The sequence below is a fragment of the Antrostomus carolinensis genome, unplaced genomic scaffold (assembly GCF_000700745.2).
Source record: "Antrostomus carolinensis isolate BGI_N321 unplaced genomic scaffold, ASM70074v2 scaffold10408, whole genome shotgun sequence".
Lineage (NCBI taxonomy): Eukaryota > Metazoa > Chordata > Aves > Caprimulgiformes > Caprimulgidae > Antrostomus > Antrostomus carolinensis.
In genome coordinates, this window is record NW_010332297.1 from 36,680 (window position 1) to 36,951 (window position 272).

Consider the following 272-nt stretch of genomic DNA (forward strand, 5'->3'; position numbering starts at 1 on the left):
CATCTTTCTCATCTTACTGAAGATACCTCGGATAATCCTCACGCGCCCTTCCACCTCTGATGAAGATACTGACCAGTTGCCCCCAGGCCCGGATGACTTTGAGCCTGAAGAGCCCGACAGCGCAGAAGGCCGTGCCTATTCAGACTGTCTGAACAGTGCTTTTTATCCTCCCTAATAAAGCACTTTTCTGGAAAGAATTCATGGTGGTTTTCTTTCCCATCGTTCGATTATGTTTAATGTAGTACTTGAGCCGCTATGCCTTATTTGTAGGG